The 19330-nt window shown below is 36.5% G+C and overlaps 1 protein-coding gene across 5 annotated transcripts in view; it reads right to left on the bottom strand.

Moving 5' to 3' along the window:
• The window catches only part of LOC137248935 (uncharacterized), a 109800-nt gene that overhangs the window by 85751 nt on the left and 4719 nt on the right, over window positions 1-19330 (bottom strand). For 2 of the 5 annotated variants that reach the window (XM_067779936.1, XM_067779932.1), the window contains exon 1: window positions 63-659. The exons of 1 other annotated variant lie outside the window; for it this stretch is intronic. The gene's annotated coding sequence lies outside the window, so the exon portion shown is untranslated. Of the gene's footprint in view, window positions 1-30; window positions 660-19330 lie in introns of those variants that run through there. 2 more of the 5 variants (XM_067779933.1, XM_067779934.1) reach the window with 2 other exon arrangements.

The following is a 19330-nucleotide window of genomic DNA, read 5'->3' as shown; positions in this document are numbered from 1 at the left end:
ACGAATGTATGTATGTGTGCTTGCTATTACTATTAGCGCATCAGTTCAAGTCAATCAATTACAAGTCAATTAATTAAGAAAATGGTTGCACAGATAATTGTCGATCGGATTGGCGTTGACAGCAGCCTAACGATATGTCGTAGAGTAGGCCGTCGCATCACAGCGCCTCACTGACTAGCTGTCAGTTTAAATTTTCGAATATTCTTTATTGTATTTGTTTATTATAATTCTTTTCGCACTTGTTAAATACTTCAATTATAACATACGAGATTCAGCAGCAAATATTGTTTCAGTCAACTAAGCTGAGAAGTAATTTAAATGTCAGCACTTCTACTTATTTTCACTTTTTAACTGAAAAATTTTTTTTTTTATCCGCCTCGAATTTAAATTTCCTGCGTTGGGTACAGATTTTGCATAAACTCTTTCTTTTTTTTTTTTTGTCGAAGTAAATCACTCAAGTCTCACCACCGCTTCTTCGCTGATTATTTTTGTAATTCTTTATTGTGAGTAAAATTTTTTTTTTTTGGGTAGCAGTTTGTTCAAGTTCCTTTCGCTTGTTTTTGTTACTGTTTTTTTGTCTTTTTTGTCGTAAATTTGATTATCTGGTGTCCTAATCTAATTAGCAAAAAACACAAATGAGTTAATTAACTTAATTGCTGCGCAAACACTAAACAATGCCAAAGTCAAATGACTACTGAAATTATTTTCAATTTCTTATTGGATGAGTCCTACTGCTTTATTTTGTCCCCCCTCCTTTAATCGCACAGTTGCCTATCTTTGTTCACCTTCCCACAAATGCACTACCCTTCTCTTGTTTTTTGTGTGGTCTAATGTAGAATAGATGATCTTCTTGCCGTGCATCACATTGATCTTCAGTGCATACATACAGATATTATGGTTATATGCAAACATTTTAATTTTTCATACTAACCCAGCAGTTAAATCGATGAGTGTTAGTGTATATCACAAGGTTATAAAAATAATAATTATAATAAAATAAAAAAATAAATGTAAGGCGCGATAACCTCCGAAGAGATCTAAGGCCGAGCTTCTCTTCCAATTTGCGTCGTGCTCCTTTTGATTTTCCCTACAAATTGGCCGGACGGGACCTACTTGTTTTATGCCGCCTCCGAACGGCATCTGCAAGGTAAGTGAGTTTTCACTGAGAGCTTTTCATGGCAGAAATACACCCGGAGCGCTTGCCAAACACTGCCGAGGGGCGACACCGCTTAGAAAAATTTTATTCTAATTGAAAAACCTTATTTCTAAAATTTTGATGTTGCTTTGCCCGGGGTGTGAACCCAGGGCATACGGTGTGGTAGGCGGATCACGCTACCATCACACCACGGTGGCCGCCGAATAATTATAGCATTAATAATTTGGGGCGACTCTAAACAATGCAGTATTTTCCACAGCTTTCGAGTTCAAATTATGCTATGTCTAGCTTTTTTCGCATTTGTTCGATTTCAGTATAAAAATGCTAGTTGCAGACTAGTCTGTTGTTATCTAACTTGTTTGGTGGTTCACTGTGGACTTTATATACTAGCAGTATTTATGTATGTGCAGTATTTTGAGGATAAATGCCTTCTTACTGTGGCGCGCATACACGCCCCATTCCTTACTACTCATACAAGATCACTTATGCCTGCTTGCCTATAGCTTGCTCTCATTTTATCTTTAATGCTCTTCAGTTTTAATGGCGTTTCAAAATTTAGTTTGCGTGTTCTAATTGGTCTGTAGATTTGAGCTAATGCTTAATTGAGGGAAATTATTTCTTATATGAGCTTATATATGAGGCGTTGACAAGTAAATAAGCATCGGCAGCGTCCGCTTTTTTTATTTTTAACAATTAGAAACTAAAAACTTTTCATCAAGTGTTTTATCATGAGCTGCAAACCGCAATTTGTTGTATGTAACTACACTTTGTTAACCAAATCTTAAGTATTCGCAATATTCACTGATTTGACTGCGTTGTAAATAGCCGGTACTTGTGTCGGTACCGGTTTAAACCAGAAGTCGGCTGGATTAACATTGCAAATACAACGACAGACAGTTCTGTGGATAAAAAGCGGTTTGTCTGCAGTATTATTTTTCGGTCATTTGCTATGGCTCTCACCAGGTGATTAAGCTGCGCTATAATTCTTGATCCCGTTCTCTTGTATCTACTCTATGAAATACAATCAACATTAGGGTTGTGGACGCAAACAAGTCCATGTGTAATCTTGGTTGCGGTAAAAAGAGGAGAAACTTTAGCGAAGTCTCTCCGGCATATTCGACATAGTGACGCCCTAATGTGAAAATCAGCTTCCTATCACGATTTCCGGCTACAATCGGGCAAACGGAACTCTATATGAATGCTCAAGTGTTTTTTCAATCCCGTAAAAGATATTGCGGGCTAAGGGGCGCCCAAACACAAAAAAAAGTCCCCATAGAAACCAAACTAAACTGCGTATTATCTACACCATATGTAGATCTCCAAAAGTTAAAAGTAATGATCGCATACGCAATAAGAGCACAATTTTGCTATGCAATGCCGACCCCTGGTCTATGCCATTTCGAGTTGTAAATGAGAAAGCGTCATTTGAAAATAAGATTTTTCAGTTGGTAATAAGATTAGTAAATTTTAACTTAGAAACTCGGGCTTGGGTGCGGGATAATGTTATCATATTAATCATTTCCCGGGTGGTTGAGTGAGTACCTTAATGAAGCTTGTTACCGGAACGTATCGGATCTATATCCGGCAAAGTACCATCAACATCGATAAAACTCCCCAAAGCCTTCGTGGAGTGTCTTTATTGCTAATATAACAACATAAAAGTGTTAATGCAAAAGCGTCATATGAAAATGAGAAAGCGTCAGCTGTAAATGCGACACTGTATTTCGATTGAGGCCGAAACACTAATTTATTTGGCGAGATATCAGTGTTTGTATTAGATCGATAGACCGACAAAGGAGTTCGTTTGGGATGGACGCATGCCCTGCATGGGTTCGGTTAGTTCTTCAACACTGGCAGAGCAAGCGACCCACGGATCCAACATTTAGAACACTTAGTGGATGAAGCGAAGAAATTGGCACTTCCAAAGACGCTTTGTAATTTTCAATTGACAATTTCTTATTGAAAACTAACTGTTCTTAATATCAAATAACGCTTTCTTATTCACGACTGACTTTTCCCAATTACAAACGACACTTTCGCATTTTCATTTTACAGCTATTTCCATATAGCTCTCGTTTTCATGTGACGCTTTTCCTATTCCAAATTACTATCTCATTTATATTTATATTTATATTTATATTTATTGGAATACCGTCAATGAAACAAAGTTTCTTACAGACTAGTAACAACAAGTACATACATTTTTATATAAAAATATAAGTATGTTACATACTAAACTTAAGAAGTTAATATGCTAAGCATTTAAAACAAGTTTAAAGATTTATAGATAACGAGCGAAAAAGATTTACGAAAGCTTCAGTGGTCATTGAAAAATCAATGATGATTGTTTGAGACAAAATATTAAATTCTCGCATAGATCTTGCAAGAGGAGCATTGCTGGCGAAATTAGTTTTAACCTTTTTGCAGTAAAAAGGGTAAGTGACTCGGAGGTTACGCCTAGGAACATTAAAAGTAATCCTTTCCATGAGAGAAGGGCAATCAAGGATCCCTTGAATAATATTGAATATAAAAGTCATCGACAACATAGACCTACGACTATCCAAAGATTGTAGGTCAATAAGCATGAGACGCGAAGCATACGAAGGGACAGGATCGTCGAATTTTAAGGTTCTTAGGGCGAATTTAAGAAACACCTTCTGAATACGTTCTATTCTTTTAATAGAAACTTGGCTATAGGGCCTCCATATGAAAACTGCGTACTCAAGACGCGAGCGTACAAATGTTATATATAACATTTTCAGAGTGTAAGGGTCAGAAAACCTAGTGGAATTCCGACGGATAAAACCAAGTACTGAATAGGACTTTGCAATGATGAAGTCAACATGATTATTAAAGTTCAACTTCGGGTCAAAGAGTAAATGAGTAAATGAGTTTTAATGTTTTTTTGGATATTTGCTACACTCGAGCCATACTTTTTGTCTTCCACAAGAGTTTTAAATGTCGCAAACGCAGAATAATTTTTTTCTTCAAGTTTACTTATCCACAACTGAAGTTTGCAAATAAAAGCTCGAAGTTTGTCTTCAAAAATGAATATATTTCCGACGTTTTGTAACTGTTTATTTCCGGAACCTTGCAGTTGCATATTCAGTTTATTTAAATGTTCGAAAATGTCCACAAGATAAGCCAATTAATTATTTAATTCAATTAAATTAAATTATTTTTGAGTGCTAAACGACTTTCGACACTGTAAAGAAAGTGAAACAACACCTTTTAGTCGTTTAAGTTTTTTGTTTTTATTCTAACAAGACAAATGTTTCAACACTCGCGTGGTGTCTTCTTCAGTTGCTAGTTTTCAACTAACCATTGTCAACAGAAATAACAAAGTAACAAAGTAAGCCTATCCAAATTTGTCAAATATTATCGGCTAATACAATGAAAAAGCAAAAAGATATAAAGAGAGTATAATACAACAACAAAATTAAGTAATAACAAAATATGGATCAAACGAAGTTTAATGGAAAGCTGAGTAAAGATTTGTATACAGTGGGCCACTATCACGATTCACTGACACACTTTTATTTAGATAAATATGTAGGGATTCTAAAATATTTAATCTACTAATATTAGATTCTATTTTAATTAATTTACAGTCGTCTTGACTTATCGAGTGTTGATTCGATAATGCATGTTCGGCGATGCCACTTTTGGGCTCAATACTTTGTATGTATTTTAAATGCTCATTGAACCTGATTCGTACAGTGCGCGTCGATTGGCCTATGTACTTTGCACCGCATTCTACTCCGTCGTCATTTATATGAGAGCAAGTGATTGAGTACACTCCAGGATTGTCCAAGATGTCACCTTTATCCTTAGATGATCTCAATAAGGCCTTCAGTTTTGTTTTTGATTTTGGAGCCAAATTTAAACCAGCTTTTTTAAAGATATGTTTCATATCAGAAAAATAATATGGGTCGTAAGTCATGCTGCACCAAGTCATGTTGTCTTTTTCGCCCACTGTGCCGAAAAACGAACTGCACTCTTTTTGGAATTTTTTACGCTGGTGTTTTCTTATTAGCTGCTCTACCATGCTGGCGCAATACCCATTAGTTTCTGCGATGCTCACATTTTGTGTTTTTCTTTGTTGTAAGCAACACAGCTTAGTGGGACGTTAATAAGGCGATGAACCATAGAATTGAAGGCAGCTAATTTATGCGAGTAGTGATGGTTCGATTCTATTGGGATCGATTTACAAGATAAGAAAAAAATATTTTAAAGCTTTTTTTTGTAATTTTTCAGTTTTTCGGGATTTTTCGAATTTAGCCATTTTTTTTCTCATAAAAAACTTCAATCAATTCTGCAATCATCCCCAGTAATCCCGGAGTGGGCCGATTATTATTTTTTTTTATTTAATTGAAAAAAAAACCTTTAAACATTTTTTTGTATTTTTTCCGAAAAGTACATTTAAAAACAAATTTAAAAAAAAAAGATCCCAAACGGTAAATTTTTGAAAAAGTTATAGCATTTTGAAAACAAAAACGGTGTTTTTTAAATTCATAACTTTTTTTGAATTGAATGAAAAAATTTTTCGTAAGCTAGAAAAAGAAGAACAACTTTCAGCCAATTATAAAGGGGTCGGGTTCAAAATTGGTCGAAATGGGATGGAATACCCCATATGTATAAACAACAACAACTCCAAAAAACACCTAGAAAATTTATGTCACTTAAAAACTCTCGGATAGCACATTGAAAACGAAATGGGTTTGTTTATTGACAGAACAGAAAGTGAAATCACAAGCACATAATAATTTCTCATTAAAATACCACTTGTTGCGGCACACCCACAACTTTCCCGGTTCCTCAAAGTAAAAGTGAAGGAAACTAGAAAGGAAGGATGTGTTACATAAAAAAGAATATGAAGAAGCGTGCTGGCAACGAAAGGACCAATTCATATGCTATAATATGATTTATATGTAAATATGTGTGCATATGAGACATTCCATGCTAATTCATCCGTATTAGCTGTAGGGTCACATTAAATCAATGGCGCATAGTCATAGTCAAAATAGAGTAGGTTTTGTATGTTTCTTCAACTTTTCTGACAGATAGCTCATAGAAAATTATGTCAAAAAGCTGCAACTACATTTAAAACCTATTTTATTTCGACTATGACTATGCACCAATCAATATCAACCATTTTGTTTTCATTTTTAGTTTGGAGAATTCATCTTTATCGTTTGAATGAAATTGTTTTTCGATACGTGATCGTGAAACACGACTCGAGCCTTGTTTTCCTTTGATATTTCTAACTTAGTTTTTTTGAAGTTTATAAAAATAGTCAAACTTGAAAAGAAAATTTCATTGATATTATTTTTCGCTATACATATGTATAGGAAAATTATGTTATTAGGCAGCTTCCATGTTAACAAAAAATAGAAAGCATTTGCAATTTTTTTATTTATCTATAGTGAAGTGGAGATAATGAAGAAACAAAAAAATTTGGATATCTTTACACTGAATTTTCGGAACGAATAAGGGAGCATGACCATTTCATATGGTTCCTATATCAAAGATATTACCATTATGGCCATTACGTTTTTCCAAAATGGTTTAAAGTTCACCGCAGATTTTCTCAAGTGGTCACAAAGTTTCGCAGCTGAACCAATTGAAATTATAACAGGGAATTAAAAACACTGTTTCTAGTTTTCTCCATATTTTTGTTCAATCGAATAGAAAGAGCAATTATTTATTCCACATTACAGATGCAGTGTTCCTTTGAATACCAGTTGCCACTAGTACACATATGTCTCCAAACCTATTCACCATTTCAGAGATATTTGAAAATCTCTGTTTAACTAAAACAAAACATCTCAATTTATGATGCAATCTATAAGAACTAGGCCTGTGAACTGCATCCGGATTTTTCAACTATCTGGATAAAGCGGATATTCGAATAACCGGATAGCTAAGCAAAAAATCCGGCTATCCGGATATCCGGATTCATAAAGGGAAAATCCAGATATCCATATGTCCGGATACTGTAATATAAAAGTTGAATATCTGCATATCAGAATTGAACGAAGCAAACATCGAAAAATTATTCACAAAATATGTATGTAGATTATTAAATTAACGTCAAAAATTAAAAAGCTACAATTTTACGAACAATTGAAAATAAGAACAGTGCCATTTGTTTATAATGTAAAAAAAACTGTTAATTGATTTAAATGCCCCACGAATTTATTGTTATTAATGTTAAATAAACATATATGGTACATCAATTTGTTGCTTCCACTGGATATACAAAAATACGGTTATTAACCGGATCTTCATAAATCCGGATATTCGGATAGTTTCACAAACGAATATTAACCGAATATCCATGCCGTCCGGATTTTATCCGTGTCAGCGGATATCCGTATGCGAATATGCGGATAGTCCCAGCCCTAATAAGAACACAATAAATTACCCAAATCGCAAAATTTTACTTAAAAAAAAAAAAAACAATTTTTTAAAAGAAGGTATTGTCGAAATTTATATTTTCGAATTGGATGGTTTAAAAAAAATGGGAAAAATCATATAACGACACTTTTGGAAGAGCACAAAATAATATCCATATCCGAAATAGTTGATACAAAAATCTCTAGGATTAGTTGGCATAGAGTGCCCCATGTGTATATGAATATGCACATATGTACATACAGAAATAATATGTTTGAATGAACATAAGGGGTTTGTCTTTAAAACGTGTGGTGGCGCCAATTCACCATCATTCATTCACCTACTACACGGTTCAAAATTTTGCTTGAAATATTAAACTTTTACGATTTATTAACCGATATCGCGCCATCGATTTTTCGATAGGATTTAGACTCAGGAAAAAAAGGTCCATTACGCATACCCAAAGAAATAACTTTCAAGCTTGCAAAAAAAAAACCATGGCGAAAGGGTAAATTTTTCGAACAAACCACTCCCCGAAACCCAAATATATATTTTTATTTTTTTTTTCAAAAAACTGTTATCGCGAAATTTTTTACAATAGTTTTTTGGAAAAAAAAAAATCACACCACTTATTTATTTAAAATACAAGAACTTAAACCTTTGTTTGCTTTTCAAACCCTTGAGTATGTATTTTGAAACCTTCAAAAACTGGAATTAAAATCTTCTTGGTAAAAATTCATCTGCCTTGCAGAAGCCGTTCAGAGTAGACGTAAACACATAGACCCCGTCCCGCCAATTTATAGGAAAAATTAAAAGGAGCATGACGGAAACTGGAATAAAAGCTCAGTCTATAATCTATTCGGAGGTTATCGCGGCTTGCATTTATTCATTTATTTTTTTGCTAGAACTCATTGGTCTAAAATTTAAATCAAAAATTATAAAAAACAAGTAAGGAAGGTTAAGTTCGGGTGTAACCGAACATTACATACTCAGTTGAGAGCTATGGTGACAACATAAGGGAAAATAACCATGTAGAATGTGTTTGTATGACATGCGTATCAAATGAAAGGCATTAAAGAGTATTTTATGAGGGAGTGGGCCATAGTTCTATAGGTGGACGCCATTTAGGGATATAGCCATAAAGGTGGATCAGGGTTGACTCTAGAATGCGTTTGTATGATATGGGTATCAAATGAAAGGTATTAATGAGTATTTTAAAAGGGCGTGGACCTAAGTTCTATAGATGGACGCCTTTTCGAGATATCGTCGTAAAGATGGACCAGGGGTGACTCTAGAATGCGTTTGTACGATATGGGTATCAAATGAAAGGTGTTAATGAGCATTTTAAAAGGGAGTAATCCCTAGTTCCATAGGTGGACGCCGTTTCGAGATATCGCCATAAAGGTGGACCAGGGGTGACCCTAGAATTTGTTTGCACAATATGGGCATCAAACGAAAGGTGTTAATGAGTGTTTTAAAAGGGAGTGGGCCTTAGTTCTATAGGTGGACGCCGTTTCGAGATATCGCCATAAAGGTGGGCCAGGGGTGACTCTAGAATTCGTTTGTGCAATATGGGTATCAAACGAAAGGAGTTAATGAGTATTTTAAGAGGGAGTGGGCCTTAGTTCTATAGGTGGACGCATTTTCGAGGTATCGCAATAAAGATGGACCAGGGGTGACTCTAGACTTTGTTTGTACGATATGGGTATCAAATGAAAGGTGTTAATGAGTATTTTTAAAAGGGAGTCGGCCTTCGTTTTATAGGTGTTCGCCTTTTCGAGATATCGCCATAAAGGTGGACCAGGGGTGACTTTAGAATTTGTTTGTATGATATGGGTATCAAATGAAAGGTGTTAATGATTATTTTAAAAGGGCGTGGGGCTTAGTTCTATAGGTGGACCCCTTTTCGAGATATCGCCATAAAGGTGGACCAGGGGTGACTCTAGAATTCGTTTGTGCAATATGGGTATCAAACGAAAGGAGTTAATGAGTATTTTAAGAGGAAGTGGGCCTTAGCTCTATAGGTGGACGCCTTTTCGAGATATCGCCATAAAGATGGACCAGGTGTGACTCTAGAATGCGTTTGTACGATATGGGTATCAAATGAAAGGTGTTAATGAGTATTTTAAGAGGGAGTGGACCTTTCTGGCCCAGGGGTGACTCTATAATTTGTTTGTACGATATGGGTATCAAATGAAAGGTGTTAATGAGTATTTTTAAAAGGGAGTGGGCCTTCGTTCTATAGGTGTTCGCCTTTTCGAAATATCGCCATAAAGGTGGACCAGGATGAACCAGAACATCATCTGTTGGATACCGCTAATTTATTTATATATGTAATACCTGCCAAGATTTTAAGGGTTTTTTATTTCGCCCTGCAGAACTTTTTCATTTTCTTCTACTTAATATGGTAGGTGTCACAACCATTTTATAAAGTTTTTTCTAAAGTTATATTTCGCGTCAATAAAACAATCCAATTACCTTACCATGTTTCATCCCTTTTTTCGTATTTGGTATAGAATTATGGCATTTTTTAATTTTTCGTAATTTTCGATATCGAAAAAGTGGGCGTGGTCATAGTCGGATTTCGTTCGTTTTTCATACCAAGATAAAGTGAGTTCAGATAAGTACGTGAACTGAAATTAGTAAACATATATCGATTTTTGCTCAAGTTATCGTGTTAACGGTCATGCGGAAGGACAGACGGACGACTGTGTATAAAAACTGGGCGTGGCATCAACCGATTTCGCCAATTTTCACAGAAAACAGTTAACGCCATAAAATCTATGCCCCTACCAAATTTCAAAAGGATTGGTTAATTTTTGTTCGACTTATGGCGTTAAAAGTATCCTAGACAAATTAAATGAAAAAGGGCGGAGCCACGCCCATTTTTAAATTTTCTTTTATTTTTGTATTTTGTTGCACCATATCATTACTGGAGTTGAATCTTGACATAATTTACTTATATACTGTAAAGATATTAAATTTTTTGTTAAAATTTTACTTTAAAAAAAAAATTTTTTTTTAAAAGTGGGCGTGGTCCTTCTCCGATTTTGCTAATTTTTATTAGGCGTACATATAGTAATAAGAGTAACGTTCCTGCCAAATTTCATCATGATATCTTCAACGACTGCCAAATTACAGCTTGCAAAAATTTTAAATTACCTTCTTTTAAAAGTGGGCGGTGCCACGCCCGTTGTCCAAAATTTTACTAATTTTCTATTTTGCGTCATAAGTTCAACTCATATACCAAGTTTCGTCGCTTTATCGGTCTTTTGTAATGAATTATCGCACTTTTTCGGTTTTTCGAAATTTTCGATATCGAAAAAGTGGGCGTGGTTATAGTCCGATATCGTTCATTTTAAATAGCGATCTGAGATGAGTGCTCAGGAACCTACATACCAAATTTCATCAAGATACCTCAAAATTTACTCAAGTTATCGTGTTAACGGACGGACGGACGGACGGACGGACGGACGGACATGGCTCAATCAAATTTTTTTTCGATCCTGATTATTTTAATATATGGAAGTCTATATCTATCTCGATTCTTTTATATATGTACAACCAACCGTTATCCAATCAAACTTAATATACTCTGTGAGCTCTGCTCAACTGAGTATAATTAGTCGCCAGCTATTGTAGAATATAGGACTTTTAAGTTTTAGTTTCAAACCACTCATTAGAAAAAATAGTTTTCAAATTTCTGGATTAAAATTTAAACCCGAAAATACTAAAAATTGGATTTATTCTCTAATAGTATGTACCATAAACTAAAAAAAGTTTATGGATAAAAATTGATGGTTTCTATTTTAAACTTTTTATCGAAAATCTTATTTTTTAAGTGTCTGGACTAAAATTGAAACCAAAGTATCTTAGAAGTGGCTTAAAACTGTTTAGTGGTTTGAATAGTGATATAAAATCAACAGTAAACTTTGCTCGGTTTAAAACAAAAAAACGAATTTTTTACCGTGTATTTCTCTGGCGCATTTTCTCTTCGGCTCATTTCTTAGCTCCGATTGATATGTAGCTATGGTAATTAGCCGTGACTTGCTAGTAATCGTTTTGATTTATGTATGTACTTTTTGTTTTTGTATCGTCGCTCGGTCGTATCTATCTACCTATTGCCTAGTCCTGATATGCACATACCTCATTTCATCAAATATATTTCAATGCAAATATAAATCCCTAAGTTACGATTTCTTCCCACTATAGATGCTTATTTCTGTCTTCTTTCTACTCTAAGGACCTTTTGATTGCCATTGATGTGCTAAATGTGTGGAAAACATCTGGTCGCTTTCTCGTTATCTGGTACACTCCTTGACTTATCTATGTTAATATGAACCTACCCATACATCGCTATAATATCTAAATACAGTTTACAAAAAACGTGTATCCTGCCGCACTAACACATATGTGCATAATACACACGTGTACATATTGGCTGTTGTTGAGCATGTACCAGGAGGAGGTGTATCATTGATGGTGACATCTTAATTGGTATTTATTGCTACTTAATTTCAAGTATTATTGTTGACAATTTTCACCTCGTACATCAAACATGCTCTATTAATATTTGAAATATTGACTTTTAAATATATTGGTTGTGTGTTAATATGTACACATGTATGTGTTTGGACAAAAGGACTCGCTGCGCAACTAAAGAAAGCTGCGATAAATCAATATTTGAGGAACATTTCCGGATAGGTGCGGAAGTGATTTATTTAGTAATTCTGTTAAAATGAAGCAGATTCAGAACTGAATTATACGTGACAATAAACAGTAATTGGAAAGGCGAGTAATGATGTAATCGAGTAGTTATAAGTGATTTAGTGAAAGATCTTGGGAGTCGGGTACAATTGTGATATCTATATTTCTCCTACATTTCCTAGTTCTCTGAACTCGGCAAGATAAGGCCCACACTTAGTTATATAAACCGAAACTATTTAAGTATGCAAAACGAGGCTCGAGTAATTCCTCTCCCCGCTGCCGGTATAGCAGGAGTTGGCTTCGTTTCTTTGCCAGTTACTGGTTTTGCACAGTGCGGCGCGGGTGAATCGTAAGCCTATAAAGCCGAGGCTAACTTAAATCTTCGACAGCTTCTATGTAGTTATTAGCCTGAACCTAACTGCAAAGTCGAAATTTATTGAAATTAAGTAAAAAGAAAGTGTTAACATACATATTTTCTAACAAGGATACAAGCCTCGACGGGCCTTTTTGGCGGGATGACATAACGTCAACGGCCATAAAGTTAATCCATCTTATGACCACTTCAAATAGTCATACGGTCATTCGGTGTCATGGCACGTTAAATGACCAGAAATTCAATAAATTTTATGACATCTTTAAATATAACGTGCTGGTCATTTATAAAATTTGCGTTATTTTCTGCCCTCAAAAGGTTAAAATCAAGAGCCGTTACATGAAACACCAACTAATTTTAGAAAATTTCGGTGTTTTGCTCCCCAAAAATTAATACAACACTGAAAAATGCAATAAACTGCATGAATTTTATGAAAGTGTTGTGAATTGTTCCAAAACCGAGTTTGCAATGGAAGTCAAAATGTGGAGAAGGTGAGTCGATGGTCAGAACTTTAAAAACGTGTTTGATGCACTTGAGATGGGCACAATTTTGATGATTACCTACAAAATTTTTATGCTATATTTCTTTTTTATTTTATTTTTTCAGATGGTGAATCCAAATGCTTTCGAACATGTAAATAAGATATTGCGCATATTAGCCGTTCTACCAGTTTCGACAGCAACACCAGAGCGCACATTTTCTGCCCTCAAAAGGTTAAAATCATACTTGCGGAGTACAATCAGTCAAGAACGTTTGAATGGACTCACTTCATTGAATATCCATATTGATATACCATTTTCTGTAAAGGAAGTACTGGAGGAGTTTTTCAAAAAACTAGGCGATTTTTGGGAAATAGTTATGGGAAAATTAGTTTCTTTATGCTGTATGTGTTTAAAGTTTGTATATACAGCCATATTTTCAGGATCAGGAACGAGAATGCACTCGGAATTTTTTGCCACATGAGCCTTTGTGCAAGTCCCTTTGTTATAAACGAATTTTGTCCCATTTTTGAAAACAAAATTCAAAGCTGTTGTTTCGTATTCATGACGTTGGACCTATATATGTATGTAGGACTAATACAAATAGTTGGAAATTACTATTAGGTAGAAAAAAAGTAGAAGATAAACACAAAAAACTTACATTACAAAACAATTTTCTTCAAATTCAATACAGCGTCGACAACAAACCCGAAGTCGATTCAAAATTAGATACACAACAAAAATTTTAACAGCAATGAGCTGTCATAATATGAGTTTGAAAGTCGATATTCGATAGCCAGCGAAGATCGAAAATCGAAAGATGCTCAAAATAAGGGCCATAAGCATATTTTTATTTCCATATTGACTTGGTGGGTGGGCATTTGAAGTTGTAATAAGGTCAATTGTCGTTATGGCCGTTGATCTCATATGACCCTTCCACCTTTTTCACATGTGTTAAATTGGTTGTAAATTATATAACATTTGAAAGTCAGACCCATCATTTCTCCAATAGGCATACATCAATTTTATTTTAGCTGAGAAAAACCAAATCGATTCCTAAAGCATTGTAAATCTATTTTAGGTTGTCATCTGGTATTTTAAGTTGTCAGTCGAGTGGTTCTTTCGAATATAAGGTCGATCAAATTCGCGCTCAAAATTCGTGGGATATTTGGCGAAGGATCAAAATTTTGTGAGCTTACAGCCATGTAGCCATGGCAGATCTTTAATGAGCACTGGTAGCCAAAATGTCCTATATTTCCCTAATCCGATTAACCATTTCAGAGCTATAGCGATTTAAAAAAAATGATTTCGACCACGGATCGTATAACAGGCCCCAGCTTTCTCCTTGCTCGATTTTGTAATAATGATTGTCATCAAATATCTATTTTTTGTAATGTAAAAACAACCAAAGTCAACATCAGCTTTATTATGTTCTCTCTTAAAATACAGAAAAATTCTGGTATAAAAGCTAAAGTGAAATAAAAAATCTTGAGTAAACGCTTACGACTCTTCACTAATAAACTGACTTTGGCTGTTATTGGGCGCTGTCACAGATTTCGTTTCTTCAACAGAGAAACTTAATGATGATCTAATTGTTTTAGCAGCATAAGTTTACTATGTGCACATCATTTAAAACTTAAATATGTATGTATTTTTGGTTCTTCATAACATTTGTTATTTGTATTTTATTTACACCACACCAATGTATGAATGCCTTAGTATGATGTATTAATTTGCTTTAGGAAGCTTAAAAGCCCCAAACACACCACAAATTGTGCTTTTCCGAAAGGTTCGCGTTCTTGCTAAATGTGGTGTGTTGTAAGTGGTTAATTGTACCATCAAGATAATTTCCTTAACCCGTTCTAGGACATGATTTAATATTTAATATCTTTTCTTAAGCGCAGAAAGCAATTTTTGTGCATATTAAGCAAGTTTTTGTGTAGTCTGGGACTTGAACTGATGTTGGAATTTTCACATTCTATGTAAGTAAAAATCTACAATTTCAGTTTGCTATTTCATATTCAAAGTGAAAACAATATTTGACGTTGGAAAAGTTGGTATAGCATAAATAAATCACGGATCGCAAGCAATTTGTATACTCAGCTGAGCGGAGCTCACAGAGTATATTAATTTTGTTCGCATAATGGTACCCCGTGACGGTATAAACTAATCGATATAGGTATAGACTTATATATATCAAAATCATCTGTGCGAAAAAAGAAATTCAATTAACCATGACCATGGTCGAGGAGGGGGGGCAGCCAGGGCAATTGCCCTGGGGCTCGGAACGTTTTCGGGGGCCCGGCAAGGCAAAGCAGTATTGACAGTACTCTAACTAGGATTTCATAGATACATACATATTTTGTTGCTACAAAAAATTATTTTAAAATTGAAAATCAATTCACTTAAATTATAAGCATCCAATCAAATACTATGGGGCATAGTCATAGTCGAAATAAAATGTGATTTTAAGTTAGATAAACGTTTTTGACAGAATTTTATAAGCGCTATCTCTCGAAAATGCTTCAACTCCCTTAAAATCACATTTTATTTCGATTATAACTATGCCTCATCGGTTTGGTCGTATTGCTTTTTCATTTTTGTAAAAGCCAACGACATCTGTAAATACAGGCTGATAATAAAATAGAGCGGCCACACTGGACGTGGAAACAGAAAACATACGTGGCCTGATTGATGAGTTGAAGAAGTTCAGGGATCAATGGTCGATCATACTTCAAGAATGTAAGGTTCTAGCAGGGAGTATAGGAGTTGTGAATACCTTCGCAGAGAAAAAAGGAAGATAAGAAAGCGCCAGTTCGATGAATTACCTAGCGAATCACCTGAGTGTGACTCCGAAACTCAATTCAAGTCAAGCAAGTTTTTTACGTTCTTTTGGATTGCTTGATTGGTAACATGACAAGATGTTTCGAAGCCGTAAATGACATTGTGATTAAATTTAGTTTATTGTAGAAGTATCAGGATCTGAGGAAGAAGAGCTCAGATAAAAGGCAGCGGCATTCTGCACGATTTATGGCATCGATATTTCTACGGATCTGATAGATGAAATCATTCATCTCAAAGCCATCCACTTAGCAAATTTGGGATGTGATTTGCTGCCACCATTTCAACTTCTGAACAAATTTCACGACTTGAAGATGAAAGTATTATTTCCGAACATCTGCATAACATTAAGAATATTTTGCATACTTCCAGTCAGTGTGGCTGTAGGGGAGCGTTCTTTTAGTCTATTGTCTCGCGTGAAAAATTTTTTACGTTCTACTATGAGCCAAACGCGAACTGTCCAAGGGGCCCGGCTCGGCTCTCGGTATCAATTAATATATTTAAAAAAAGGGTGGTTGTTAAGAAAAAGATCGAGAGGAAAAAGTCATAGGCTGAAAAAAAAGGAAAATAAGATATAGGAGTTGGAATTGGAGACCGGGAGAAAGAAAAGGTGAAAGGAAGAAAAGTAGATAGGGGGTGAGGCAGAAGAGCGAAAGTGCGAGTAGGAAATAGCGACATTCTCGAGGGAAAGGTAGGAAGGAAGGAGCTTAGAGAAGGGGAACGGGTGAAGAAAATTAGAGGTAGACTATAGGAGAGGAATTATGTGGAGCGGCAGCGAGACAAATCTAGAAATTGAAATTCGGAAGATACGGAGGAGAGTCAGGGACGAAATTGGAAGAGAAGAAGGGCGAGGCAAGAAGATTAAATGTTTTTCTTTTGCAGAAGCTGCAATACGAAAAATGGCGTTATCGCCGAGAGGAGTACAATATGGCAGGAGAACGTCTCAATTATCTATCTATATCTCAATTGAAAAGATAAATGCGATTTTAATATTGTACCTGCGTTAGTCTCATATAGTTTCGTTTTGGTTTATAAAAACAAAGATATTCAAATCGTTCAGACGAAGCAGGTATATCATATTTGGTTTAAAGACTCCACCTAGGAGATAATTGAGAGTAGAGGGGTAGATGGAGTCCGTAAGATGCAGAGGAGTGTGTGTGGGAGTATGAATGAGAGGTGAAGTGGAAGTAGGAGTGGGAGTGAGTGGGTTCGGGAGTGGGAGGAAGATAAATCGAATAAGGGATGGACAAGAATAAGAAGACAAATGGAGGATAAAGAAGACGATAAGGGGATAGAGAGTGAAGAGGGTAAGCGAGGCTCACTTTTCAAATGTAAGCCAACCAATTTTCGGGCTGAACAAAATCTGCCGGGTGTTCTAGTGTTCTAGTATTCTAGAATTTTTATATATTTTTTTTAAATAACGCTATGTCGCAGCTTTCGTCCTTAGTTAAGACCGAAAACTGAAAGAATGTGTACGATTTGTCTCGCATAAACCGTGGATTGCTCCATCTAATGTTCGGATACACCCGAACTTAGACATGCTTACTTGTTGTATACAAAATCATTACTTTCTTATATTAAGTCCTTTCATTTTGAAGATCAGTGCAGTATTCGCTATTATTCCCAAGGCAGCCGGTTCTATGTGCCGGAGCGACTCGGGATTTTTCCCGACCAAGGACTGTCATTTAAGTGTGACCCCATTTAATTTGTTGCGTCCCTCCCACAAATTGTCATCCTCCCAGCAGCTCCTTGCAGCAGGACTGCTCCATATTCTCTTACTCCGGGAAGGCATCGAATCCAATCCGGGTGCGTCTCCTGACACCGGTCCTGAGAAATGGTTTTGCTGCATCTGCCGGAAAAGAATCTTTTAGGACGGTCATACTCTGTTCAGTGTGTCTCGTACAAGGGATGGTTGCATCGGACAGGTTGTTCTGGGCTTGATCCCAAAACCCGACGTCCACGCAACTTTTATAAATATTTTGTTGCTCCTTGCTGTTCACGCTCAAGGGCGTCACGTAGTCTACGCCTAAGCGGCCTTGCGCTTACCATACACCACTCTGTGCAATACCATACACTTGATCCCGACATCGGCGACAGGGACAATGTCTTTGAACGTCAGGGCTTATCTGTCCGGTCAGGCGATGTAAACCTAGAAATCATCGCCTTACTCACTGACAACAATCGCATTATCTTAGGCGATTTCAATGCCCACGACGATCTACGGCATTCACACTTGCGTGCGGACAGTAGGGGTGAGATTTTGGCGGATCAAATAGAAGAAACGATGTTCTGCACAATAAATGGAGACGCCCCCACACGTACGGTAGGAAGCTATTACATTGCGCCGGATATATCAATCGTGAGGGCAGGACTCGTATACTGCGTCAACTGGCAGCCGATGGTAACATAGGCATCCGACCATCTGCTTATACATATTTCGCTGGAGCGTACCGCCGACTTCATCGTCAGATAAAAACGCACTTTCTTAAGCTTTAAAAAAGGAAAGTGGGACGAATACAAATCCTTTACAGACAACAGCTTTGCTGCCCTCCCTATCCCGACTGATGCCCGACAAGGGGAGCGTGCTTTCCACAAGATCATTGAATCCGCCTCGGCTCGCCTCCTTCCCGCCAGTAGAATTCCCGAAATTCGGCCCCCTTCCGGCGACCCCCAAATAAGGGATATAAGCTAACGCATCAGATTGCTTGTTGATGAACACAAGCGGGCGAAATGGGAGGAGCATCTAAGTAGTTGCAACCTCTCTGCCGGTGTGGGTAAGCTTTGGTCCACCGTAAAGTCCCTATCGAATCCGTCTAAGCACAATGACAAAACTTCCATTGCCTTTGGCGATACAGTGCTGTCGGATGCGAAAAAATGTGCGAGCGCTTTCTGCCGACAATATATAATACATTCTGTGGTTGACAAAGTTAGACGGAGGGCCAACAGACGCGCACATAAACATAAATTCAGCGCGTCCCCAATTACCATCGCCGCCAAAGAGGTTGAGGATGCCAACGGTCAAGCTAAACCATCTAAAGCAGTGGGCCTAGACGGCATAGCCATGGCGATGCTTAAAACCTAGGAAAAGAGGGTTTCAAATATTTAGCACATGTCTTCAACCCGTTTTCGTTCCACCTTTGCCATTCCCGAAAAATGGAAAATAGCCAAGTTGATGCCGCTAATAAAGCCTGGGAAGCCAGCTAACACAGGAGAGTTATATCGCACGATATTTCTCCTATCGCCAAAGCCAAGACACTTGAAGCCATTTTGTTCCCCTATTTCAAAGCGAATTGGCAACTAGCCTGTCATCAGTATGGCTTTAGAAAACTTCATAGCACAACCACCGCGCTAATGCCATTAGCACCCAGATAAATT

Source organism: Eurosta solidaginis, chromosome 4 (assembly GCF_040869045.1).
Source record: "Eurosta solidaginis isolate ZX-2024a chromosome 4, ASM4086904v1, whole genome shotgun sequence".
Classification (NCBI taxonomy): domain Eukaryota; kingdom Metazoa; phylum Arthropoda; class Insecta; order Diptera; family Tephritidae; genus Eurosta; species Eurosta solidaginis.
This window is presented reverse-complemented; position numbering and strand designations above follow the sequence as displayed.